Raw genomic sequence first — 26,610 nt, 5'->3', positions numbered from 1 at the left:
CCTCACCAACATCATGTGCAACTTCAACATAACATTCCAATTTTTGGACTCAATACTTATGAAGGCCAATGTGCGTAAAGCTTTCTTTACAGCCTCGTCTACTTCTGATGCTACTTTCAAGGATATAGGTCGTGGTCCTAGATCCCTCTCTTCCACTGCACTCCCTACCACTCACTGTGCAAGAACTACTCTTGTTTGTCCTCCCAAAGTACAATACCTCACACTTGTCTGCAAAGCAAGATTGAAAGGGAAGAGGAGCGATTGCAATTATTTAGCAGTACAAAGGAAGGTGAGGATAGGTATAGAGTTTGGTATGTGATCAGGTAATGAAGAGGGAACAATGGGTAGATGGAACACGGTGGAGGGAGGTGGGGCTGTGGAGGAGATGGGAGACATGAGCATAAAGAGAAGAAAACTAGGGGTGTGTGTAAGTAAAACACTGGAGATGATGGTTACTTGAAATTGGAAAATTCACTGTTCATTGGGTTGCAAGCTACCCAAGCAAAATTTGAGATGTTGACCATAAAGCTTTTTATGGCAAACAGTAGTTCCACCAGTGAATGCCCATTGTTGGGTCATTAGTACAATTGCCTGGATTATCACCCCAGTAATGTAACCAGTATGCTGTTCTACCTGCTCCAGAGATTTGAGCCCCCAAAATGCAGCCTGAGTGTTTGTTTCAATGCTTGGTGAGTGATTTACCATTGCTAGTGCTTCAGATGAAACAATCAGCTAAGGCCAAGCATATGGTCTCATGTCCAGAGTGGGAAAAAAAAGTCCCAAAATACTCCTTTTGAAAAGAACAGAGGAAATTATTCCCTCTGTCCTGCCAATATTTATCTCTCATCAACATCATTAAAACAAATTATCTGCCTGTTATATATTGCTTGTGCAGGATGATGCTTGGAGAAAATTGGCGTCTGTGTTTGTTGCATTACTATGGTGACAACAGTTTGAAAGGCACTTCACTGGTTGCAAAATGCTTTGGGATGGTCTAAGAATGTGAACAGCATTATGTAAATGCAAGTCTTCCTGATACTGTTGAAATATCGTTGAACTTCCTTGCAGTGATCTATAAGTATCACTTTCTGTTCTGGCATAAGATGTTTTAAGTACAGATGGTTCAAGTTTGAAACTCTGATTTCACTAATCTAGTGCCTGTTCACTGGAGACTGGTTTTGTGGAAATGTATTGCAATTTCCTACAAAGAATCTGCTTGTGATTTCTGTAGATTTCTAAAGAAAGGCATTTAAAACAATAACAGATGTGCTATCAGTACTGAAAAACACCGGCTTTTTCTAATTCACTAAATCTTGATGTAAATAGTGCACTGATTAATTCAGGATAATTCCTCATTTGCCCTGTTTTCCCATGAATTACTTAATACATTATTTTATCACTCCAGGTCAAAAATGTGTTACATAAATAAGAGAACACAAACATTTGTGTGAAATTTCTTGGTCCAGTGTATTAACAGAGCATTGATGTGTATTAAATAAAATTGAAACTAACAATGGAAAGAAAATAATTTTTCAATGAATGAGTTTGTTTACCAGAACTATTGTTTTATGGCTGACTTTATCAGCTTCTTTCTTGTAAGTTTTTAATGAGGGATTCTGTGCTCTGCCTGTACTGCCATGTGACAGTCATATTCTGAAGTATATCATTCAATGAGCCACATTGGGACAGAACAAGTAGCAGGCTTCCTGGTCCATCACACTAACTCTACCATTCATGGATAATCTTTCTGCTGTCCTTTCCTGCTTGACACATTGAAACCCAGAAAATTATTATTCTTCAGATCAGGAATATGATTTTATTTGGCATTTTAAGATGCTGGTGCCCATATTTTCTGTATATCTATGTGTGTATGCTAGAAGTTATTCCATAGTACTCAATCAACTTCAGTTTATAAAAATGAGAGAAACAGTCTCTGGCGCACAACTGCTTGCAGTATCACGGATACAAGGGATTCTACAGATGTTGGAGATCTTGAGCAATATACACAAAATGAATCGGAATCAGGTTCAAATATCATAAAATTTGTTGTTATGCTGCAGTACAGTGCAATACATTACAATACTACTAATTACAGTTACATAGATAAATGAGTGCAAAATAAGAGCAAAACAGTGTACAGGTTTCTCCCGCCATCCGAAGGCAGAGCGTTCCTACGAAACGGTTCATAAGCCGGAATGTCAGAAAGTGAAGAAGCAATTACCATTTATTTTTATGGGAAATATTTGTGAGCGTTCGCAGATCCAAAAAATAACCTACCAAATCATGCCAAATAACACATAAAACCTAAAATAACAGTAACATATAGTAAAAGCAGGAATGATATGACAAATGCAAAGCCAATATAGGGTAGAAATTCTTTTCTGCAATCATTGCACTGTCCACTGTAGCGAAAATCTCACACAAGTGCTCTCGGCAGAAACAATCGGCGCAAGCGCTGTTGGCATAAACACTCTGTCCAGTAACCTTTAAGCTATGAAGCTGCCAAATCATACCAAATAACACGTAAAAATACACAGCCTATATAAAGTAGAAATAATGTATGTACAGTGTAGTATCACTTACCGGAATCGGGAAGACAGCGAGCACACTGATGATGGTGTGTTAGGCTGAGTCGTCGGAGGGTGGGGTGGTGGGACACTGGGGTGTCATCTCATCGTCGTCTGTTTCCATCAGGGCAGGCAGTTCATCTTCTATGTCTGCCTGCCTCGATGTCGAAGGTTGAGGTTTGTCGTCTGCTGTGGCTGATGTGAAGGCTTGAAAAATGACAGTATGCTTGACTGCTTAGCCTCCCGCATTCTTCTATCATACAGTTCTTTGTAAGCACTCAAACCATCCTGCAAATGTACTCTAAACCTATGTACCCTATCAAAATTAAAGTCATACTTTTCTGCAATTATTGCTGTCAATTGCAGCGAAAATCTCACGCAGTTGCTTTACGTTCAGTTCCTGGACGACTTCACTTTCAGTGCGTTTGCTACTGCATTTGGTTTCGATTGTTATCCTTTCCTCTTCCAATTGCATCAGCTCTTCATCTATCAGTTCTTGGTCATGGGATGCCAAAACCTCTTCAACATCATCTTCGTCAACTTCTACAAGCCAAACTCACTTTGTCCTTACTTCGTTTACCACGATCGAAACGCTCAATTATGTCTAGTTTTACGCTAAGTGTAACACCCTTACGAGCTCTTTTAGGCTGTTCCGATACCTTAAAACTCATCTTGCTAATGGATGCTCAAAATAAATCGACATAAAGCACAGATGCTCACAGGCATGTGTTTTAGCAATGCCAGCTAGAATGTAGTTCCAGGGAAGGAGCTTGGCTGCTCGGAGCGCGCACTGCCTGTTATCGCGCGCTGCCTTTTTTCGTAACAGTGAAAACACCTTCTGTTAGCGAAAACAGGTAACTAATGTAGGTCTTTTGTAACAGCGAGGTGTCGTAAAGTGAACGTTTGCAAAGCGGGGGACACCTGTATTGTGAGATGGTTCATTGTGCAGGTCAGGCACCATCAGTGATGATGATGATGATTATGACATTGACTCAGGCCTGAGAGGCCAGCGTCAGGCATTTTCATGCCTTACAAGAGAGACTGTTTGGTGTGCCACTCCTCACACGGACATTTCGCAGTACAGAATGTTTCTTTTATTTTATGAGGTTGCGTTGCGAGCTCAACACTCAACCCGGTACAGATGGAAAATGTACTTGGGAACGGCCCGACAGGATTCGAACCCGGGAACCTCCATTCCAGAGTCCGGTGCTGATGTCACTGCGCCACCAGCCGGTAATGAAGAGGAATGAACAATCGATGTGTTGTGCTGAGCTCCTTCTGCAGAATTGAAGCACTGACTGCTTATTCCCTTCTGTTGATGCTCCCTGATCTGCTGAGCTCCCCCAGCATTTCCTGTGTGTTGCTGTAACATGGGCTCTTCACATTGGAATAGAAAAGGCTATTCTGCATGGATTTTACAGCTCTTTGAGGTAGACAACTGCAAGGATTCACAACCCTCTGGGTCAAAATCTGTCTCCTTAACACCCTCCCCCCCCCCCCCCCCCCACCTCTCCATCCCTTACCCAGAGACTAGGCTTTGTATTCTGGACTCTCCCAGCCAGGGCAACATCCTTTCCAATGGCTAGTGTGTCCAGGTATATGAAATTCTCCTGAAGAAGCTTCTCAGCCTGAAATGTCGACTACTTACTCTTTTCCATGGATGCTGCCTGATCTGCTGAGTTCCGCCAGCATTTCGTGTCTGTGCTGCTGTGAAATTCTCCCTATTGTTTCAGAGAGCTTCTACTCATATTGCATTGTCAGTATGCCATGATAGGAGTGGTATTCTCCATCTTTGGTTTACTAATTCAATAGTACAGTGCAATGGCAGCTGCAACATTTGGTACAGATTAAAGTAGGGAAGGTAACTTAATTCTATATCAGCTTCCAGATGAATAAAAATCAGATTCCATGTGTGCCATTACTCCGGGAAATGTCAATGCTTATTGCACTGGGAGATAGGATTATTTTGTGAATTCTTGTCAAACATCTTCTCTCTAGTCACTATGGAATTGTAGTTCCATGATTGCTATTTTCCTGTTGTCTCTTCTCTTTAAGTCAGTCCAAAATTGTTGGATGGACATTTATTTTACCATGTCAACAGTTCTGGAATATGGGAACCTCAATTACTTAAAAACTTGAGAAATGCAGCAAAAAAGCATAATGTCCTCTCAAACCATCGCAGCATCTTATGTTTATTTATTTATTGACATACAGCATGGAGTAGGCCCTTCTGGCCTTTTGAAACCGTGCTGCCCAGCAATCACCCGACTTAACCCTAGCCTCATCATGGGAAAGTTTACAATGACCAATTAAGCGAACAACCAGTACATCTTTGGACTGTGCGGAGGAAAACCGGAGCACCTGGCGGAAACCCATACAGTCACGGGGAGAACATACAAACTCCTTACAGGCAGTGGCAGGAATTGAACCCTGGTGACCGGTACTGTAAAGCATTGTGCTAACCACTACGTGGCATGCTGCCCCATGAATAGGAAGGACCACTTAATCATGGGTTCTCTTTGTATATGATCTATGATTTGTCAGCATGCTGATGAATATTAGAAGTGGGAGTCAAAACAGACCATCCAGTACTTTCAGAATACTCTGTCATTCAATAAGGTCTTGGCAGATTTAATCATCAATCTCAAATTCACTTTTCTGTCTGATTCCTCATCATCTTTAATCTATGGCACAAAGAATTATTCATCTCAGCTTTGAATATGCTTAGTGATTCATCTCTGCGATAGAGAATAACCAAGACTTGCAGATCTCAGTTCAAAAGTAGGTGATTACTTTTCTTCGTTGAGGTAATGCCTCCGAGTTTTAGATTCCTCTACCATGTCAAATGGCATCAACTTTCTCAGATTCTTGTTTCATTAATGTCTCCTCTCATTCTTAACTCTAGATATGGTCTCAGCAAAATCCTTTAGGGCTGTATATTCCAACATTCCCTTTGCCTTCTTAATTATTTGCTGTATGAGGATGGTATTATGTAGGCCACTACTGGTCTCTGCATTTGAGGGCATAGCTACATTGGCAGCAGTGCAAATTGGCTGATTCCTGAAATGAGGTAGTTGATGGATGAAGGAAGGATGTGCAGTTTATGTCAATATTCACTGGAGCATAGAAAATGGAGTATAGGAGAAAGAAAACTCTGACTTTAAACCTCTGCTGCCTTGCGTCCATACCCACCCATGGGAAAGGCTTCAGGAGTAAATCCCGAGGAAGAAATCTTGGGTCAGGATCCCTAAGGCAGTTTGATGTTGTTTATAACTTCATTCTGGCAACCTCTGTGATGATGCTGGTGCCAAACTGTATTGGCACATGCCCTTCCCTTGGACTACATCAGTGACGTGGAGAAGGGGAACCCACCACGTGAGCAACAGCCGGTTCTTCAAATCTGCCCGTCCAGACTTGTGCCCTGGAGAGGACACAGTCCACCAGAGGCGCAAACCCTATGATCCCCTGGGATCGACGGCTGCCTAGTATTATAGAAAAATATATGTAGCACATATTGTGGTACAGAAGGGGATCCCTTCAACCTTCTCCCTCAAACCTTTAACCTATGACCTCTGTTATGTCACAAGAGTGAGAGGTGACCTTACAAATTAGGGGTGGGGGATTGATAAATTGTTAGCAAAGAAGATATTTCTTCATTGAAGGTATCTAGAACTAGAGGGCACACCTTCAAATTAAGTAATTAGCCTTTTAAAATGGAAATGAGGAAAATTTTCTTCTCTAAAAGCATTGTCAACTTCTGGAATTCTCCACTCAGACAGCTGTGGAAGGAGAGTCATTGAGTCTATTCAAGGAAGAGATTAATAGATACTTAATCTTCAAAGGTGTATTGTATGGATTTCTTTTAGGGCAATGACTCCCTCCTCCAACACTAGGTATCGATCTGTTGTCTACGCATGCACATTGTTTTCTCTCTCTCTTGCTGCAATGTCAATACACTAGTTAAGGCCATCGCCCACGTGGGTACGTTTATTTATTTGATATGAAGTTGTGCACGAGTGTCCGAAATATCATGAATTGCACCAACAGTTATGGGATGAAACAGCAAAAGTTAAACAGCATGGGAAAGCCGAAGGAACACCGTGAGAGCAACAGTGAAAGACGCGCTGAATTTAAAAGGAAAATAATGCATTGATAGCTTGAGTTGTGATGAATTTGATAGCTCTAATGAAGGATGGGAGTCACATATCAAGAGGGTTGAACTGTATTGTAATGCGAATAATGCGGAGGAGCAAAAGAAAGACCCTGCACTTCTTAGCTTAATGGGTGCAAGGGTGTATAGTCTCTTACACAACCTAGTAACCTCTGCACATCCAACAAGCAAGATATTCGATGAAGTTGTTACAATTTTACAAAATCACTTGAGCCCTTAACCACTGGTAATGGCTGGGAGATTTAGATTTTACAAAAGGGACCAGTGAAAAAATAAAAGCATTACTGAGTACATTGCAGAACTGCACAAACGTTCCCAGTACTGTATCTTTAGAGATGGACTTTCTGATGCATTAAGGGTCAGGCTTGTATGTGGTATGCACTGTCAAAACATTCAAAAGAGGCTACTATACGAAAGAGACCTAACCTTAGAACAGGCATTGACCATTGCAATATCACTAGAGACTGCAGCAAAGGATGCAGCAGAACTACAGAAAAGGCGGTTAGAATGTGACATGCATAAAAAGTCCATGAATGGTGCAAAAAAAACAAAAATGTTGTCAATGTGGCAAATCCTCCCATGATGCAAATGACTTTTGGGTTAAAGAAAAAGTTTGCAGAAAGTGTCACAGACATCATCACATAGAGAGAGTGTGCAAGGCAGACAAAAAGCACAACCGAGTGAAAAGTCTCAAATGCAAAACTAAGCAAGTGCATAAAGTTACTGAATGTAAAACAGAATCAGACAACATAGAGCCTGACAAAGGTGAACTGTCATCCCTAGAATTGCATAGTATTACTGAAGCAGATCGCAATATAATATACATCATCAGAGATGTGCTGGGTGTAAAACTGAAAATGGAGCTGGTTACAGGGTCAGCTTTGTCCATAATTCCAGAGGCTGACTACAACAGATTGTTTTCTAAGATACCATTAGAGAGGACCTCAGTGATGCTAAAGATCTATGCAGACAAAAAAGTGTCCCTCAAGGGCAGACTGAAAGTGAAGGTGACATATGAAAGCCAAACACAACAGTCAGAGCTTTATGCATTGAAAAGTAGAGTGCCAGCACTTTTCGGATGTGAATGGTTGAGAAAAATCCAACTAGACTGGCACTCAGTCGAAGTTCTCAATGTGGCATCAACAGGCAACTGCAGCCCAAATGGTAGCACTAACCAAAGACTGTTCACAGTTGCTTGATGCTAATAAGAAGGTGTTTGAGAAGGGAAAAGATGAATAGATCAAAGACTTGGCCAAAAGACATTCAGGGTGCCAAAAAGTTCAAAATGCACCCTCACAGGCACCATCACCCTTGTGGAATTGGCAGTTGTCACCAAAGCAAAGAGTACATATTGACTTTGCCAAGCCATTCATAGACTCCCTGTTTCTGATTGCTGTGGATGCTCATTTGAAGTGGCCGGAGATTATACCAGTGAAGTCAGCCACCTGAGCAAAGACTGACTCTGCTCTGAGGACTATCTTCACCATAAATCTTTACCAGACAAATTATGACTGACAATGGACCACAATACACATCAGAAAAATTCTGACTGTCCATGAAGAAAAATGACATCAGATATTTCAAGTCAGCTCCTCACCACCCAGCAATGAATGGGTTAGCTGAAATGTTTATCCAATCCTTCAAGAAGTCAATTAAAGCAATAGACAAGGAGGACATTTCTCTACAGCATGATATGGGCAACTAACTTCTTGCGTTTCAGAACACTGCTCATGTGATGATATATGAAACACCTGTGATGCTGTTCATGAGCAGGAACCTGAGATCTCAGATAGACCTCCTGAAACCAGACCTTGGAGGGAAGTGCAGAATAAACAATTCAACCAATTTCCAAATGAAGCAGCTAGGAGCTTCAGTATTAGACAGGAAGTCCTAGCGCTTGTTTACCCTGACGACAAATGGACACCCGGTAGGATAGTTACAAGAACTGGACCACTGATGTTGGAGATCAGACATGGAGATATCATATGGACCAGATACTGGATGGTCAACCAAAGAATATACCTGAGTTGACTGCATGCAACAAGATGGACACATTACAGTAACTGGACTTGCCTCTCAGTGATGATGTCACTGACAGTAACGTGACAGTGGAAACTGAGACAAGACACCTGCCGAACCTGATTCCACTCGAAATTTCCAGAGGTGCTATGAGAACGTTATTATCGACAAGACTCCTACCAAATCTGATACCAAGCAGATTGCCACCCAAAAGGCTGAATCTTTAGAACTGTGAAGATAGTTATGGACTGTTATTGTGAAAGCATGTTTATTTGGAATATGGTTTGTGAAAGGGAAATCAAATGTTTTCTACATATACGGTTTATGTTGCATTAATCAAAAGGGGGAGGAAGTGTAATGTATGGATCTATTTCTTTTAGAGCGATGATCCTCCCCCCCCTTGGCACTATGTATTGATCTGCTGTCTGTGCCTGCGCTGTTGTCTATGAATGCACATTGTTCGTTCTCTCTCTCTCTCTCCTCCTCCTCCTCTCTCTCTCCTCCCCCTCTATCTCCCTCCGCTCTCCCCTCTCTCCCCCTCCCCTCCTACCCCCTCTCCCCCACCCACCTCTCTCTCCCCCTCTCCTCCACCCACCCTCTCTCTCCCCCTCTCTCCCCTCTCTCTCCCCCTCCCCTCTCTCTCCTCTCCCCATCTCTCCCTTCTCTCTCCTCATCTCCCCCTCTCTCTCCCCCTCTCTCCCCCTCCTCCAAGTCTCTCCCCCCTCCCCCTCTCTCCTCCTCCCCCTCTCCTCCTTCCCCCTCTCCTCCTCCCCCTCTCCTCCTCCCCCTCTCCTCCTCACCCTCTCTCCTCCCCTCCCCCTCTCCTCCCCCTCTCCCTCTCTCCTCCTCCCCTCTCTCTACCCCCTCTCTCTACTCCTCTCTACCCCTCTCCCCACCCCTCTCTATCCCCCTCTCCCCTTCCCCCTCCCCTCTCCCCCTCTCCCCTCTCCCCTTCTCCCTTCCCCCTCTCCCCCTCTCCCCTCCCCTCTCCCCCTCCCCTCCCCTCTCTCCCCCTCTCAGTCCTCCCCTCCCCCTCTCACTCCTCCCCCTCTCTCTCTCTCGCTCTCTCTCTGTCACACACACACACACACACACACAAACCCAGTTAAAACCATCTCCCGTGTGTGTGTGTGTGTGTGTGTGTGTTTATTTAATACACACATAGTTTTGCACAGACACAACAGAGGAAATCATGGGATATACTGTAGGTAGAGAATGGGCAAAGTGGTATTGGGACTAAGACTGGGTGCTTTTGGTGAAAGATGAAGCATCTTAAGGGGTGACTGCTGCTCCTGTATCTTGTGTGTCTGTGTTTCTTGTGCTGGTATACATCATAGTGGCACAGTCAGCAGAGTTTCTGCCTCACAGTGCCAGAAACCCGGGTCCAATCCAGATCTGTGGTGTTATCCATGTGGAGTTTGCACATTCTCCCTATGCTTACTTGAGATTCTTGCCAGTACTTTGCTTTCCACCCACATCCCAAAGACATGCAGCTTGGTAGGTCAGTTTGTTTCTGTAAATTATCCCTAGCATGTAGGTGAGAGGTAGAATGGGGCATGCATTGAAGAGTGATGAAGGCTGAATTCATGTAAAATGGAGGGTTGAAGGTCAGAGCAGATTCCATGGACAGAAGGACCTGTTTCTATGCTGTTTTTCTTTATGACTCTGTATCTTAATGACACTAAGATCACCCAGAACACAGACATTAAGCTGATAACCAAGCCAATTTTATTCTCGCGAATTTCCATCAGCTCCACTGAACTAACACTAAATTCTACCACTCCTTTAGACACTAGGGACAATTTGCTGTGCCAATTGATTTGCCAATCCCCATAAAAATCCAAGTTCCTGTGGGAACTCCATGTGGTAATAGGAAGAAAGTGCAAGCTCCATGCAGACAGTGCCAGAGACCAGGATCAGAATCTGGTCTCTGGAGCTATGAGGCAACAGCACTGCTGGATACGCCACTCTCTTGTTTAAATAACCGTAATTCCATGGTGTGAATCATTGTGCAACCAACCGCCCCCTCCTCATTCTGCAATTGAGTTTTCTACTTAAATAGATGATCAACTAATGCAGAAAGCTTTTCTTGTGAAAGCTATTGATTGTGGACATATTCCTAAATCCTGAAGTATTGGATTTAAGGATTAATATAATTGTCCTCCATATCCTTCAAACTGTTGTTACGGTGAGAGTATCTCATTGAATTTTGTGATATGTCCTTGAACTGATCAGTTTTGTTTATCATAACATAATTATCTCAGCTTGGCTGATTTTTGGTGATAATATATCAGGTTTTATTTTGTGTGTGAAGTAGCATCCAATCAGTTTTCAGAAAGGTTGGTTATTAATGGCAATGAGTTGTTTTATAGTTTATTGTAAACAATTAGTGTTGTGACAATTATGCCCATCTTAATTTGCATTTGTTTTTTATAAAATCAAAGCTTCTAAAACCGCATCGTGATCTTGTTACAGCCTTAAATGCTTTGTTTAATTATAACGCTGGACATCAAGCTGTGTGTTATATTTAGATGAATTTTTAAAAATACCGATGCTGAAAGCTTGCGACTAATGGAGTGCCAGGGATCAGTGCTGGGTCTGTTGTTATTTGTCATTCATGCCAATGATCTGGATAGCAATGTGGTTAGCTGGATTTAAGAATAAGGGGTAGGCCATTTAGAACGGAGTTGAGGAAAAACTTTTTTCACTCAGAGAGTGGTGGATATGTGGAATGCTGTGCGCCAGAAGGCAGTGGAGGCTAAGTCTCTGGATGCTTTCAAGAAAGAGATGGATAGAGCTCTTAAAGATAGTGAAATCAAAGGTTATGGGGTTAAGGCAGAAACTGCATACTGATAGTGGATGATCAGCCATGATCACAGTGAATGGCAGTGCTGGTTCGAAAAGCCGAATGGCCTACTCCTGCACCTATTGTCTATTGTCTATTGATTAGCAAATTTATGGATGATACTAAAACTAGGGAGCAGTGGACAGTAAAGAAGACCATCAGAGATTGCAGTGGGATGTGGACCAGCTGAAAATTGTGAGAAGGAAAAATGGGCTGAAAATTGTGAGAAGGAATTTAATAAGGATGAATGCAAGGTGTTGCACTTTGGTAGGACCAACCAGGGTAGGCCTTACACAGAAGGGCACTGAGGGGTGTGGTAGAACAAAGGGATCTGGAAATGCTGGTCCATAATTCATTGAAAGTGGTGGCACAAGTAGATTGGGTTGTAAAGAAAAGTTTTAATACATTGGCCTTCATAAATCAAAGTATTGAGAACAGGAAATAGGATGTTATGTCGGAGTTGTATAAGACATTGGTGAGGCCTAACTTAGTGTATTGTATGCAGTTTTGGTCATCTACCTACAGGACAGATCTAAATAAGGTTGAAAGAGTACAAAGAAGATTTACAAGGAAGACCTAAGTTATAAGGGAAGATTAATAGTTTAGGACTTTATTCCTTGGAATTTTGAAGAATGAGAGAAGATTTGATAGAGGTATACAAAATCATGGGGTATATAGATAGGGTAAATGCATGCAGGCTTTTTCCACTGAGGTTGGGTGGGACTACAACTAGAGATCATGGGTTGAGGGTGAAAGGTGAAAGTTTAAGGGGAACATGAGGGGTATCTTCTTCACTTAGACAGTTGTGGGAGTATTGAATGAGCTGCTAGTGCAAATGGTGCAATTGAGCTTGACTTCAACATTTGAGACATTTGGATAGGTGGATGGATGGGAGGGGTATGGAGGGTTGTGGTCCATGTGCAGGTCGGTGGGTCTCAGCAGTTTAAATGGTTTGGCATGGACTAGATTAGCTAAAGAGCCCGCTTCTGTGCTGTACTTTCCCATGACTTTATAAAAAGTGTGCATCAAGGCTGAGCCCAGCTCCAGACTGATCAAAACTATGGAATTGAATCCAACTTGACCAGAGGTATACTTTGTTTGTAATAAATGTTTGCATGGATGATATGATAGGTGCTCAGTGTTAATGAGGAACAGAGACTGATATGTTACTGGGGTAGGTGGGGATATAGAGTTGGATTTATAGTCAAACTGGCCCTATTTGTGGAACAAATTCTAGGAGTTGAATGCCTCACTCCTGCTAATTCAAATTCTTGTCTATATGTATGTACTGTATATGAGATCTATTGCGATGACATATTATCTCAAATGCTAGATAAAAGAGTTGTGTACCTACTTGTTAGCCATCCAACCATATTTTGACTTGTAATCATCCAAAGCAACACAGGAAGTGATGCTCCACAGCTGTGGCCTGCAACCATTGGCATTCGCCTCATCGTTGAACTGAGTCTGTGACTATGTCAGCAGCCACTGGGCTCCTGGACCAGCTTCACTTGTCTCAGTGCGGAACTGGTTCTGTGACTGTGGACTCACTTTTGGGGACTCTGTGGTTAATGTTTTGTGTGTTATTTGTTTACTTTTTTATTGTTTGCAGAATTTGTTTTTTTTGCACATAGGGTGTTTGATGGCTTTTTTATGTGCTTTTTAAAGATAGGTTCTATTGTGTTTCTTTGTTTTGTGGCTCCCTACAAGAAGATGAACCCAAGGTTGTATACAGTACACATACTTTGATAATAAATGTACTTTGAACTTTTTCCTTAAATTTCCATTCTTAATATTATGGAAGTGTAAATGTCAACAATGCTCTACTTGCAAGAATCTTATGTTTATGTGAATAACATTATTTCCATATAGGCAAGCTGGGTTGCTCAAGCCTGACAGGTTTAATTAAAGGGTGCATTACAAGTGTCATTAGGCCTGTTCCAAATTGTTTTTTTTCCTTTAAGTAGGACATTATAACTGAGTTTAAAAAGTTCATCTGTTTGTCGAGGTGGGCGGGTGAGTAGACTTATTTTTCCTGTTTCATTCCTGTAGAATCAGGTAGCATGCCTGCAGGGTTAGTGCTTTGTTCAGGGTGTCAGATGTGGGAATCCTGGGAGACCTCCAGCCTCCCTGATGGCCACATCTGTGCCAGGTGCACCGAGATGCAGCTCCTCAGAGACCGTGTTAGAGAGCTGGAGCTGCAGCTTGACGACTTACTGCTTATCAGGGAAAGTGAAGAGGTGATAGACAGAAGCTACAGGGACGTAGTCATCCCTAGGCTACAGGGGTCAGAAAACTGGGTGACTGTCAGGAGAGGGAAGGAAAATGCCCAGATAGTGGAGAGCATCCCTGTGGCTATCCCCCTCAGCAACAAGTATCTTGTTCTGATGCTGTTGAGGGGGATGGCCTGACAGGGGACGGCCACGGTGACCGGGACTCTGGCACTGAGCCTGGCACTGTTGTGCAGGAGGGAAGGAGGGAGAAGAGGAATGCGGTAGTCATAGGGGATTCCATAGTCTGGGGAACAGACAGGAGATTCTGTGAGCCTGATAGAGATACCCGCATGGTGTGTTGCCTCCCAGGTGCCAGGGTACAGGATGTCTCGGATCGGGTCCAGAATGTTCTGAAGGGAGAGGGCGAGCAGCCAGTTGTCTTAGTACATGTTGGTACCAATGACATAGATAGGAGAAGGGAGGAGGTCCTGAAGAGAGATTACCGGGAGTTAGGAAGGAAGCTGAGAAGCAGGACCTCCAGGGTAGTAATCTCCGGATTGCTACCTGTGCCACGTGCTAGCGAGGGCAAGAATAGTAGGATCAGGCAGATGAATGCGTGGCTGAGAGACTGGTGCAGGGGGCAGGGCTTCAGATTCTTGGATAATTGGGATCTCTTCTGGGGGAAGTATGACCTGTTCAAAAAGGACAGGTTACACCTGAACCCGAAGGGGACCAATATCCTGGCGGGAAGGTTTAATAGAGCTGTTAGGGAGGGTTTAAACTAATTTGGCAGGGGGATGGGAACAGGAATGATAGAGTGGAGGAAGGTGAAAACAGAAATAAATCTAAGAAAGTGAGCAGTAAAGATGTCAGGAAAGATAGGCAGGTGATGGGGCAAATTTGTAGCCATTAGGATGAGTTGAAGTGCAATAAAGTTGCAGTGAAATCGAAGCGAAAAGTACCAAATACTGGTCTTAAGGTGTTATACTCAAATGCACATAACATAAGGAATAAGGTGGATGATCTTGTCGTACAGCTACAGATTGGCAGGTATGATATTGTGGCCATCACTGAGACGTGGCTAAAGGATGCATGTCTCTGGGAGCTGAACGTCCAAGGATACACAGTGTATCGGAAGGATAGGAAGGTAGGCAGAGGGGGAGGCGTGGCTTTATTGGTAAGAAATGTTATCAAATCATTAAAAAGAGGTGATATAGGATCGGAAGGTGCAGAATCTTTATGGGTTGAGCTAAGAAATCGCAGGGGTAAAAGAACTCTGATGGCAGTTATATACAGGCCTCCAAATAGATGCAGTGGTGTGAACTACAAATTACAACTGGAAATAGAAAAGGCTTGTCAGAAGGGCAGTGTTATGATAATTGTGGGGGATTTTAACATGCGAGTGGATTGGGAAAATCAAGTCAGCACTGGATCTCAAGAGAGAGAATTTGTAGAATGTCTGCGAGATGGCTTTTTAGAACAGCTTGTTGTTGAGCCCAGTAGGGGATCGGCTGTACTGGATTGGGTATTGTGTAATGAACCGGAGGTGATTGGAGAGATTGAGGTGAAGGAACCCTTAGGAGCCAGTGATCATAACATGATTGAGTTCACTGTGAAATTTGAAAAAGAGAAGCCGAAATCCGATGTGTCAGTATTTCAGTGGAGTAAAGGAAATTACAGTGGCATGAGAGAGGAACTGGCCAAAGTTGACTGGAAAAGGAGACTGGCGGGAAGGACGGCAGAGCAGCAGTGGGTGGAGTTTATGCGAGAAGTGAGGAAGGTGCAAGACAGGTATATTCCAAAAAAAAAGAAATTTTTGAGTGGAAAAAGGCTGCAACCGTGGCTCACAAGAGAAGTCAAAGCCAAAGTTAAAGCAAAGGAGAGGGCATACAAGGAAGCCAAAATTAGTGGGAAGACAGAGGATTGGGAAGCTTTTAAAAGCTTACAAAAGGAAACTAAGAAGGTCATTAAGAGGGAAAAGATTAACTATGAAAGGAAGCTAGCAAATAATATCAAAGAGGATACTAAAATCTTTTTCAAGTATATAAAGAGTAAAAGACAGGTGAGAGTAGATATAGGACTGATAGAAAATGATGCTGGAGAAATTGTAATGGCAGATAAGGAGATGGCAGAGGAACTGAACGAGTATTTTGCATCAGTCTTCACTGAGGAAGACATCAGCAGTACACTGGACACTCAAGGGTGGCAGGGAAGAGAAGTGTGCGCAGTCACAATTATGACAGAGCAAGTACTCAGGAAGCTGAATAGTCTAAAGGTAGATAAATCTCCCGGACCAGATGGAATGCACCCTCGTGTTCTGAAGGAAGTAGCTATGGAGATTACCGAGGTATTAGAGATGATCTTTCAAAAGTCAATAGATTCTGGCATGGTGCCGGAGGACTGGAAGATTGCAAATGTCACTCCACTATTTAAGAAGGGGGCAAGGAAGCAAAAAGGAAATTATGGACCTGTTAGCTTGACATCGGTGGTTAGGAAGTTGTTGGAGTCGTTTGTCAAGGATGAAGTTACAGAAAACCTGGAGGCATATGACAAGATAGGCAGAACTCAGCATGGATTCCTTGAAGGAAAATCCTGCCTGACAAATCTATTACAATTTTTTGAGGAAATTGCAGGTAGGCTAGACAAAGGAGATTTAGTGGCTGTTGTATATTTGGATTTTCAAAGGCCTTTGACAAGGTGCCACACATGAGGCTGCATAACAAGATAAGAGTCCATGGAATTACGGGAAAGTTACATACGTGAATAGCGCGTTGGCTGATTGGCAGGAAGCAGAGAGTGGGAATGAAGGGATCCTATTCTGGTTGGCTGCTGGTTATCAGTTGTGTTCCACAGGGGTCCGTGTTGGGGCCACTTCTTTTTACATTGTACATCAATGATTTGGGTTATGGAATAGATGGCTTTGTGGCTAAGTTTGCTGATGATATGAAGATAGGTGGAGGTGCCGGTAGTGCTAAGCAAACAGAGAGTCTGCAGAGAGACTTGGATAGATTGGAAGAATGGGCAAAGAAGTGGCAAATGAAATACAATGTTGGAAAGTGTATGGTTATGCACTTTGGCAGAAGAAATAAATGGGCAGACTATTATTTAAATGGGGAGAGAATTCAAAGTTCTGAGATGCAACAGTACTTGGGAGTCCTTGTGCAGGATACCCTTAAGGTTAACCTCCAGGTTGAGTCAGTGGTGAAGAAGGCGAATGCAATGTTGGCATTCATTTCTAGAGTATAGGAGCAGGGATGTAATGTTGAGGCTCTATAAGGCGCTGGTAAGACCTCACTTGGAGTACTGTGGGCAGTTTTGGTCTCCTTATTTAAGAAAGGATGTGCTGACGTTGGAGAGGGTACAGAGAAGATTCACTAGAATGATTCCAGGAATGAGAGGGTTAACATATGAGGAACGTTTGTCCGCTCTTGGACTGTATTCCTTGGAGTTTAGAAGAATGAGGGAGGACCTCATAGAAAGATTTTGAATGTTGAAAGGCATGGACAGAGTGGATGTGGCAAAGTTGTTTCCCATGATGGGGGAGTCTAGTACGAGAGGTCATGACTTAAGGATTGAAGGGCGTCCATTCGGAACAGAGATGCAAAGAAATTTTTTTTAGTCAGAAGGTGGTGAATCTATGGAATTTGTTGCCAGGGGCAGCAGTGGAGGCCAAGTCGTTGGGTATATTTAAGGCAGAGATTGATAGGTATCTGAGTAGCCAGGGCATCAAAGGTTATGGTGAGAAGGCGGGGGAGTGGGACTAAATGGGAGTATGGATCAGCTCATGATAAAATGGCAGAGCAGACTCAATGGGCTGAATGGCTGACTTCTGCTCCTTTGTCTTATGGTCTTCTGGAGTTGGTATCCCAAGGAAAGACTGAGACTTTTTGCAAGGTAAACAAGGAACTGTAATGTATTTAGTATTTCAGTAATATTGCAAATATGCTTTGATTAAGCATTCTTTGTTGTTTACTTAATTCATGATGGGTTATATGTAAGAAGTAGATGAATGAGTAGGTCATTATGCCACCATATCATATGTAAATGCCTCATTAAAGAATAACTAAGTAGGTAGGTTCATCCCAGACCCTGGTTTGTTCTTTCAGTTCATAAAAACATTGAAAATTTACAGCACATTACAGGCCCTTTGGCCCACAATGTTGTACCAACCATGTACCTACTCTAGAAGCTGCCTATAATTTCCCTACTGCATAGCCCTCTATTTTTCTAAGCTTCATGTACCTCTCTAAGAGTTTCTTAAAAGACCCTATTGTTCATCCAAGATTTACTAACCATGACAGTGACAATGAGGAGGTTAAAAAAAAACTATCTGTTGAAGCACAGCACATTTTCCTTCAGGGTGTGGTGGGGAGGGTGGGGGGGGGGAGAGAGAGAGAGAGAGATGTGCAAGTTAAAAAACATGCAGCATGTTTTTTTTTTCAGAAGGAGAGATCTTCAAGTTAAAAAGTAGACAGAAAATGAACAAAGTTTATGGGTTCATAAGCAGTGACTACGGGGTGATAATAATAAATTTTAAAAATGCAGGAATAGCTGACTATATTGGAAAGATTGACATGTTCAATTTCATAACAGGTAACTGGATGATATATACTGAATGAATTGAACAGTATTTTAAAGCAAATGGAGCAGCCGATAAGAAATGAGAGCCAGCGTTGCTGATTGTAAGAGGTGGAAGAGTATACGCTTTGCTTAGAAGTTTAATTGCTCCAACCAAACAAGCTGAAGTCAGCTTTGCTGATATCATGAATGTAATGCAGGAACATTTAGAGCTAAAACCACAGTTGATTGCTGAACATTTTAGGTTTCATAAGCAGAATCAAAAGGAAGGGGAATCCATTCCAACTTGAGGTGCTGAGCTGAAAGTGCGCGTAACGAGAGATTGTTTAGATTAAGGAATCTTACAAGAAAGCATTCAAAAATGACTTTTAACTGAAGCGCAAATTACATTTAAGAGTGCAGTTGAAATAGCTGTATCAATGGAAACAGCAGAGACACAATTGAATTGCAGTCAGGAATGAAAGTGAGCATGAACAAAATTGCAATGTCTAACCAGAAATCAGACTGGCCAAACTAATTGTTTTACTGTTGTGGCAGGGGCTCACATACACCCAACCAGTACAAGTTTAAAGACAAATCTTGCAGAAAATGCAAATAAGTAGGACACATACAAAGAGTGTGTCAGGCAGACTAAAATAAGTGAGATAAAAATAAAGAGAAAAAGATTAAAAGTTAAGTTGCAGTTTCAAAAAGAGCACTAATCAGTGTGCTTTTGCTGAAAACACTGTTAATGTCAAGAGTGACATAGGACTGGGCAGCTTTGAATTTACAATGTGAAAATGAACAGAATATAAGCAATATAGCTTACACTGGAAGTAGAAGGCAATTAATTAAATTGGTATTGGACTCTGGTTGGGCTGTTTCAGTCAGTCTACAAAATGAGCTTGAATGGCATTTCAAAGATACTGAATTGAAGCCTGCAGGTATCCAACCAAGAACTTACACTGATGAAAAATGCATCCTGTTGGAAAGATATTCTTAATAGCAAAATACAACAGACAACAAGCCACACTGGGAACAGGAGGGCTAATATTGTGATGCTGTGATTGGCTTTGACAACTCCAACTTGACTGGAGATTGTTCCACCATTTACATGCAACAACCCCTGCAATAGAGTCAACTGAGAGCGAATTAAGAAAAGTGCTGGATGATGTCACAGAAGTGTTCAAGGATGGCAATAGAAAATTCAAACATATCAATGGTAAGATAAAGTTAAATTAAAATGCCACACCCATGTTTTACAAAGGTTTTACTTATACCTTCTGTGATAAAGTAGCCAGTGAGCTGGAGCACGTGGAGTTTGATGGAATTCTTTCCAAGTTTGAGTGGAGCCCATTGGCAACGCTAGTGGTCCAGAAGAAAAGAAGGATGGGTCTGTCAGGATCTGTGGTGATCTTATGGTCACCATTATCTCAGTACTGAAAGTAGATCAATACCCTTTGCCCATGGTAGAGGCTATCTCACAAACATTTCTGGAGGAAAGCACTTCAGTAAAGTGGACTTAGCTGAGGCCTACCTACAGAAGAAAGAAGAGTACAAAGTGTTGCTCACCATAAACATTTCCAAAGGATGTTATCACTAAAATGGGCTTATTTTTGGAGTAACATATGCTTCTGCAGTCTGGCAGAAAGCTATGGCCTGGGTGCTGCAAGGCTGCCAAAGCAGCAATGTCACTATCACTTGGATGACATTATTGTTATCATATAAATTATGTTTTTACATATGTATATATATAAAATAGAAACAGCCGCTTTCATAGTGTTGCTCAAACTTAACCTGGGGGTATTGGGTTCTCACTTATTCAGACAAAGGGGTTATTTAACAGAAAATCAATACATGCTCTGACTCCTGCTCCCGATAGAAGTCGCTCATTGGATCCAATCAATGAAATGTGTGTATTTTAATATAATTATATTACAATATCTGCATACCCAAATTTTTGTTCTCCAGAATAAGTTCATAGCAGTGTAATTTTGAAATATGTAGTCACCGTATTCACCGAAGAAGATTCAGAAACCTCCTGGAAATAATGGAGAACAACATTTCCAGTGTGAATGAGCAGCTCAAATTAGCATTCACAAACATCTGATGTTGGAGAAGTTAATGGTATTGAAGAGTAATAAATGAACCCAAAGACTAACATCACAAGGTTTGAAAGAGGTGGCAATGGAGATGAATGCACTACTTTTCATCTTACAAATTTACAAGTTTTCAAATTTACACTATTCTAGAATAGCTACTATACATTTGTAGGATAGCAAATACAAGCAAGCTGGTTAAGAAATAAGGAGAAATGAAACCAGGGCAATAGACCAGTTTGTCTGATATTAGTTATGGGGAAAATGCTTCAATCCACTAGAATAATTAATAACAATGGTGAGAGTTGACATGAATTTATGAAGAAGAATTTATGCTTGAAACAAATGTGAGAAATTCTGCGGTTATAGTTCCAGAACAGATGAAAGAGAAACAGAAGGATAAGATGCAATAAAAGTGACCATTAAGTAAAATTGGAATGCAACACAATAGGGCTGAACATGTTTGAGGAGATTCTGGACTGAAGGAACAGAAATCAACAGAACGAACTGAACATTTTTGGTTTTGTAGGCTGTGATCTAGGCTGCTGCAGGGATTGGTGTCAGTCTCTATTTGTTTACAATCTATAATCAATAATTTAGATGAGGCAATCACACTGATGATATAAAAATGGGTGGCAGTGTGGACAATGAAGAGGATGCAGAAATGCCTTAGGAAGTTTGAGATAAGCTAAGCAAATTGGTGAGAACATGGCAGATGGAATGTTTGTGATCCTCCACTTTTATAGAAATAAATTAAAATGCAGAGCATTTCTTAGGTGGTGAGAAATTGAGAAGCATCTAGAAGGCCAGTCAGCATCCGTGGGAAGAGAAAGGGACTTGCGGTTTCAGATTGACGATTCTTTGTCATAACTCTGAATGGACTGCCAGGGTCGATGGGGTGATGTCCCCTTGCCTTGGATATCTAAAACCCATGTGTCACAGTCTCCAAATAAGGGTCTACAGTTGTTCTTTACATAGAGGGCAGAGAATCTTTGGGATTCTCCATCCAACCGCAGATTCAGCTTCTGGGTATATTCAAGATTTATCACTAGATTTTTCGGTAGTAGGGGAAGTACGGGATTTAGTGCAGGAAAGTGACACTAAAGTAAAAGACCAACCTCAATCTTATTTAATGGCTGAGCAGGCATGAAGGGCTGAAGGTTAACTGCTTCTTCTATTTCTGATCAGCTGTATCCTCAAACTTGCTCTTTCTCCTGTCATGCATTTTGCAATCCTAACCTATCCAAGAGGTATTGAAAAGTGAAGATGAATGGTGCACTACTGAGCGCCAGCTCGGCTACAGTAACAACATGTATGTTGCTGCTTCATTATCTCTTCATTCATTTCCAGATTTCATTTCACACCTCTGCATTGTTTTGTTTGTCCATGGAAATTTCTAATGTACGCCTTCAGTGGCTGACTCTCACTGCCGAGAGTCTGTAGTCAGAAAATAATAAGCAAACTGTCTTCTTCCACACTGAGTTAAACAAGTGATGCCAACACACGTATCTGTGGCTCTCTTTTTGACATTTATGTAAGGACAAAGCAGAGGGAGTTTTCCCTCCCCAGTTTGCTGTAATGCAGTTGACCTGGGAGTACTTGATGCTGACATCAGCTGCAAGTAAATGAAAGTCTGGCAGCTGTGAGTGTCTCAAGTTAAATGATTGAGTGAATCTGAACTGAGAATGAGTCCGCACAGAAACAAAATCCATAATTTTGTGCCAAATTGACAATCTAACTTAAGAAGCCAGAAAAAAGGCCACAAGTTGAAAAATCCATGTGGTTGTTGCCTGCTATCACAGAAAGGTGGAAACACGTTCACTTCATATTTGCCACATGCTATACCTGGCTCCTGTATCAGTTGACAATAATACTCAAATACAGGATTGGTCTGATTCCTTTCTCAGAATTTGGATTAATGGAAGATCCGCCTTTTGTCCAAAACACCTTCACCAAAATGGGCTCAATGGCTTTAGAGCTTAGAAAAGTAACGGGGTCTGTCAGGACATGTCTGCAGAGCAGTTTTGGGGCCCCTATCTAGGAAAAGATGAGCTGGCATTGGAGAGGATCCAGATGAGGTTTATGAGAATGATTCTGGGGCTGAAAAAGTTCATTTATGAGGGGTGTTTGATGGCTCTGGGTCTGTACTCGCTGGAGTTTAGAAGAGTGAGGGGAATCTCATTGAAACTTATTGAATATTGAAAGGCCTAGATACAGTGTGCAGAAGATGTTTCCTATAGTGAATGAGTATAGAACCAAAGGGCACAACCCAGAATAGAGGTACATTTTTTTTTAGAACAGAACCGAGGAGGAAATTATTTAGCCAGAGGGTGCTGAATCTGTGGAGTTCATTGCCACTGGCGGCTGTGGAGGCCACGTCATTGAGTATATTTAGAAGGTTGCTAGGTTCTTGATTGGTCAGGGCGTCAAAGGTTACTCAGGGAACGTCAGTTGACAAGGATAATAAATAAGCCATGATAGAATGGTAGAACAGACTTAATGGGCCAAATGTCTTAATTCTGCGGCTATGTGTTATGGTCTTATAATTGTACGATTTCATCTCTCATTCACAGTACTTTTATCTTCTCTGCTGTACTTCTCAGAAGTCAATTATTCCTGGATATTAAATTTCTAGGCTCAATCCCCCTAAAGTATCTCTCACTAATGCCAGTTGGATCACACCAAAGCACCACATAGTTTATCTTCACTGCCACGAATGCTTCATGCATTAAGATACAAATACTTTGAATATTAAGAAAAGGAAAAAAATCCTCGTTTTACCCTTCCTGCTAGCCATACTTATCCATCACCCTTGTCTCCTGCATTTGCATTCTACTGTTTCTTTCACTTCCATAATTTCTTCATTCTCAACAATCACCTGACTTGAATTCCCATTTCTGCTGACATTGGAATTGCAATGTATGGATCTATTTCTTTTAGAGCACTGCCACCCCCCTCCTTAGCACTATGGATTGATCTGTTGTCTGGGCATGGACATTGTTCTCTGTCTCCCTCTCTCTCTTGCTACATTGTCAATACACCAGTTAAAGTAATCTGCCACTTGCGTCCTTTTATTTAATTGATATGCGGTTGTGCATGAGCACAACAAATTGGCAATGAGTATGAACCTGAATGTCAGAGAATATCACATCACCAACTGCACTGGCAGTTACAGGACAAAACAGAGAAAGTTAAACAGTGTGAAATCCATCACAGGTGCTTACAGAGGAACACGTGAGTAACTAACTGTATAGTACTCAGTGAAAGGTGTGTTCAATTTAAAGTGAAATTAATATGGTAATGGTTTCAGTCGCGAAAATTGATGAATTTGATAGCGCTAATGAAGGCTGGGAGTCTTATATCGAGAGCTGTATTGTAGTGCAAGCAACATGAAGGAGCAAAAGAACACCCATTGCACTTCTCAGCTTAGTGTGTGCAAGAATGTACAGTCTCTTATGCAAGCAAGCAAGACATTCGATAAGATTGTTACAATTTTACAAAATCACTTGAGCCCTAAACTGCTGGTAATAGCTGAGTAATTTAGATTTTACAAAAGAAAGCAGTCAAAAGATGATAGCATTGCTGAATATCCTGCATAAACTTACCCAGTACTGTGACTTTGCAGATGGACTTTCTGATGCGTTAAAGGACAGGCTTGTATGTGGCATGCATAGTCAAAACACTCAAGAGAAGCTGTCCAAAAGAGACATAACTTAGAACAGGCATTGACCATTGTGATATTGTTAGAGACTGCAGCAAAAAAAAAGGATGCCGCAGAACTACAGAAAAGGAGGTTAGAATGTGAAATACACAAAATGCCCCTGAATAATGCAAAAATGTTATTGATGTGGCAAACCCTTTCATGGTGCAACTGGCAGCTGGTTCAAGGAAAAACTGCAGAAAGTGTCACAGAAAAGGTCACATAGAGACAGTGTGCAAGTCAGACAAAAAGCACAACCAAAAGAAAAAGCCACACCGAGTGAAGCGTTTCACACACAAAACTAAACAAGTGCGTAAAGTGACCAAGTGTGAAACAGGCAACACAGAGTCTGAAGAAGGTGAACTGTCATGCCTAGAACTGCATAGTATTACTGAAGCAGATCACAGAGTCATATTGATCACAATAGATATGTCTGGTGTAAAAATGAAAATGGAGCTGGATACGGGGTCAGTTTTGTCTGTAATTCCAGTGGCTGACTACAACAGACTGTTTTCTAAGATACCATATAAGAAGACATCAGTGATGCTAAAGACCTACACAGGCAAAAAAGTGTCCCCCAAAGGCAAACTGAAAGTGAAGGTGACGAATGAATGCCCAACACAGCATTTAGAGCTTTATTAGTTGAAAAGTGGAGGGCCAGCTGGACTGGCATTCAATCAAAGCTCTCAGTGTGGCATCAGCCGGTAATGGCAGTCTAGTGGTGGTACAGAGATTGGTACAGCTGAATAATGTTAATGAGAAAGTGTTTGAGAAGGGAATAGATAAACAGATCAAAGACCTGGCCAAAAGCTGTACGGGATGCCACAAAGTTCAAAATACACCCCCAGAGGCAGCGTTACACCCATGGGACTGACTATCATCTCCATGGCAAAGAGCACATATTGACTTTGCTGGGCCAATCATAGACTCCATGTTTCTGACTGCTGTGGATGCTCATTCAAAGTGGCTGGAGGATATGTCAATGAGGTCAACCACCTCAGCAAAGATTGTCTCCACTCCGGGGAATATCCTCACCAGAAATGGCTTACCAGAACAATTTGTGAGTGACAGCAGACCACGATACATGTCAGAAGCAGTCCAACTGTTCATGAAGAAAAATGGCATCAGACATTTTCACCTCACAGCAACGAGTGGGTTAGTTGAAAGGTTTAGCAACTTCTCTGTTCATGTGATGACAAATGAAACACCTGCAATTCTGTTCATGAACAGGAATCTGAGATCTTGCAGGAAAGTGCAGAATGAACAGTTTAGCCAGTTGCCAAGTGAAGCAACAAGGAGCCTTAAGATTGGACAGGAAGTCCTAGCGCATGATTACTGAGAAGTCAAGTGGACACCCAGTCATCATCATCATCATCATCATCAGGTGTCATGCCCAGTTTGAGCTTTGACTGCCCTGGCCCACACACTCCTTTTTTGGGTCAAGTGGATCAATTCATTGGTATTCATTTCCAGTTCTCTGGCTGCTGTCTCCATCATCAATTGTCTTTGTCTTCCTCTTGCTTTCTTCCCTTCAATCTTTCCCATAATTACCGTGCATCCTAACTCCTTTTTCTTAATCACATGTCCAATGAAGTTATATTGCCTTTTCCGGATCTCATACATTATTTCTCTTTTTGTGTTTGCTCTCTTCATGACATGTTCATTAGGTATTCGTTTTGTCCATGATATTCTTTGCATCCTCCTCAAAAACCACATCTCTGCTGCTTCAATTCGATTCCTCATGTTATTAGGTATTGTCCAACATTCTGAGCCATATAACATAACTGGATAAATGTAACATTTCAGTACTCTGAGGCGGGTTGTCATGCCTAGTTTAGTATTGGTCAGTATACTCTTCATTCTCGTAAAGGTGTCTTTTGCCATCCCTACTCTTCTTTAGATGTCCATGTCGCACCTGCCATCTGATGTCACCTAGCTTCCTAAGTAGCAAAAGCTCTGTACTTGTTTTATGTCTTCCCCCTTCATTCTCAGCCTGCTGATAGGATTCTCCTTCTTTTTGGATATCACCCTACATTCTGTCTTTTTGCAATTGATAGATAGACCCATTTTTGCACTTTCTTTAACAATTATATCAATTAAGTTTTGGAGTTCTTCCTCCGTACTTGCAATTAACACAGTGTCATCTGCATATCTGAAATTATTGATGTTTTCACTGCCAACCTTGATTTCCAAGATGTCTCTTATTTTTTGTAATATTGTTTCACTGTACACATTAAACAAATCAGGGCAGAAAACACACCCTTGTCTAATGCCTCTCTTGATTTTTGCAAACTGGCTGACTTCTCCATTTATTCTTACAGTGGCAGTTTGTTCCCAGTACAGATTTCTGATTAGGCAGAGGTCTTTCGAATCTAGATCTAGAGTTTTCTGTAATATTTCAAATAACTTATTGTTCTTCACTTTATCAAATGCTTTTTT

Source organism: Mobula birostris, chromosome 2, assembly GCF_030028105.1.
Source record: "Mobula birostris isolate sMobBir1 chromosome 2, sMobBir1.hap1, whole genome shotgun sequence".
NCBI lineage: Eukaryota > Metazoa > Chordata > Chondrichthyes > Myliobatiformes > Myliobatidae > Mobula > Mobula birostris.
The sequence above is the reverse complement of the archived record's forward strand: the minus strand, read 5'-3'. Positions refer to the sequence as shown.